The sequence below is a fragment of the Eucyclogobius newberryi genome, unplaced genomic scaffold (genome assembly GCF_026437365.1).
Source record: "Eucyclogobius newberryi isolate DKJ021-1_F unplaced genomic scaffold, fEucNew1.0.hap1 SCAF_707, whole genome shotgun sequence".
NCBI lineage: Eukaryota > Metazoa > Chordata > Actinopteri > Gobiiformes > Gobiidae > Eucyclogobius > Eucyclogobius newberryi.
The window spans coordinates 12,501-15,000 of NW_027316398.1; positions in this window are offsets into that span (position 1 = coordinate 12,501).

Below are 2,500 nucleotides of genomic sequence, written 5' to 3' on the forward strand. Positions count from 1 at the left end.
GGAAGGGCCACTCTGGCTGGGCATGGCCTCCACCGAGCACCCCCTGGAACCCCTGGAACCCCCGGAGGCCCTCCAGAGCCACCCCCCACTCTCCCCAGACTCACCCCGGGGAAGGGCCACTCTGGCTGGGCATGGTCTCCACCAAGCACCCCCTGGAGCCCCCGGAGCACCCCCAGAGCCACCCCCCACTCTCCCCAGACTCACCCCGGGGAAGGGACACTCTGGCTGGGCATGGTCTCCACCAAGCACCCCCTGGAGCCCCCGGAGCACCTCCAGAGCCACCCCCCACTCCTCCAGACTCACCCCGGGGAAGGGACACTCTGCCTGGGCATGGCCCCCACTGAGCACCCCCTGGAACCCCTGGAGCCCCCGGAGCACCTCCAGAGCCACCCCCCACTCTCCCCAGACTCTGCCCGGGGAAGGGCCACTCTGGCTGGGCATGGTCTCCACCAAGCACCCCCTGGAGCCCCCGGAGCACCCCCAGAGCCACCCCCCACTCTCCCCAGACTCACCCCGGGGAAGGGCCACTCTGGCTGGGCATGGTCTCCACCAAGCACCCCCTGGAGCCCCCGGAGCACCTCCAGAGCCACCCCCCACTCCTCCAGACTCACCCCGGGGAAGGGACACTATGGCTGGGCATGGCCTCCGCCGAGCACCCCCTGGAGCCCCTGGAGCCCCCGGAGCACCTCCAGGGCCACCCCCCACTCCTCCAGACTCACCCCGGGGAAGGGCCACTCTGGCTGGGCATGGCCTCCGCCGAGCACCCCCTGGAGCCCCCGGAGCACCCCCAGAGCCACCCCCCACTCTCCCCAGACTCACCCCGGGGAAGGGCCACTCTGGCTGGGCATGGCCTCCACCAAGCACCCCCCTGGAGCCCCTGGAACCCCCGGAGGCCCTCCAGAGCCACCCCCCACTCTCCCCAGACTCACCCCGGGGAAGGGCCACTCTGGCTGGGCATGGTCTCCACCAAGCACCCCCTGGAGCCCCCGGAGCACCTCCAGAGCCACCCCCCACTCCTCCAGACTCACCCCGGGGAAGGGACACTCTGGCTGGGCATGGCCTCCGCCGAGCACCCCCTGGAGCCCCTGGAGCCCCCGGAGCACCTCCAGGGCCACCCCCCACTCCTCCAGACTCACCCCGGGGAAGGGCCACTCTGGCTGGGCATGGCCTCCGCCGAGCACCCCCTGGAGCCCCCGGAGCACCCCCAGAGCCACCCCCCACTCTCCCCAGACTCACCCCGGGGAAGGGCCACTCTGGCTGGGCATGGCCTCCACCAAGCACCCCCCTGGAGCCCCTGGAACCCCCGGAGGCCCTCCAGAGCCACCCCCCACTCTCCCCAGACTCACCCCGGGGAAGGGCCACTCTGGCTGGGCATGGCCTCCACCAAGCACCCCCTGGAGCCCCTGGAACCCCCGGAGGCCCTCCAGAGCCACCCCCCACTCTCCCCAGACTCACCCCGGGGGAGGGCCACTCTGGCTGGGCATGGTCTCCACCAAGCACCCCCTGGAGCCCCCGGAGCACCTCCAGGGCCACCCCCCACTCCTCCAGACTCACCCCGGGGAAGGGACACTCTGGCTGGGCATGGCCTCCGCCGAGCACCCCCTGGAGCCCCTGGAACCCCCGGAGCACCTCCAGAGCCACCCCCCACTGTCCCCAGACTCACCCGGGGGAAGGGCCACTCTGGCTGGGCATGGTCTCCACCAAGCAGCCCCTGGAGCCCCCGGAGCACCTCCAGGGCCACCCCCCACTCTCCCCAGACTCTGCCCGGGGAAGGGCCACTCTGGCTGGGCATGGCCTCCGCCGAGCACCCCCTGGAACCCCTGGAACCCCCGGAGGCCCTCCAGAGCCACCCCCCACTCTCCCCAGACTCACCCCGGGGAAGGGCCACTCTGGCTGGGCATGGTCTCCACCAAGCACCCCCTGGAGCCCCCGGAGCACCTCCAGAGCCACCCCCCACTCCTCCAGACTCACCCCGGGGAAGGGACACTCTGGCTGGGCATGGCCTCTGCCGAGCACCCCCTGGAGCCCCTGGAGCCCCCGGAGCACCTCCAGGGCCACCCCCCACTCCTCCAGACTCACCCCGGGGAAGGGACACTCTGGCTGGGCATGGCCTCCGCCGAGCACCCCCTGGAGCCCCCGGAGCACCCCCAGAGCCACCCCCCACTCTCCCCAGACTCACCCCGGGGAAGGGACACTCTGGCTGGGCATGGCCTCCGCCGAGCACCCCCTGGAGCCCCCGGAGCACCCCCAGAGCCACCCCCCACTCTCCCCAGACTCACCCCGGGGAAGGGCCACTCTGGCTGGGCATGGCCTCCACCAAGCACCCCCTGGAGCCCCTGGAACCCCCGGAGGCCCTCCAGAGCCACCCCCCACTCTCCCCAGACTCACCCCGGGGGAGGGCCACTCTGGCTGGGCATGGTCTCCACCAAGCACCCCCTGGAGCCCCCGGAGCACCTCCAGGGCCACCCCCCACTCCTCCAGACTCACCCCGGGGAAGGGA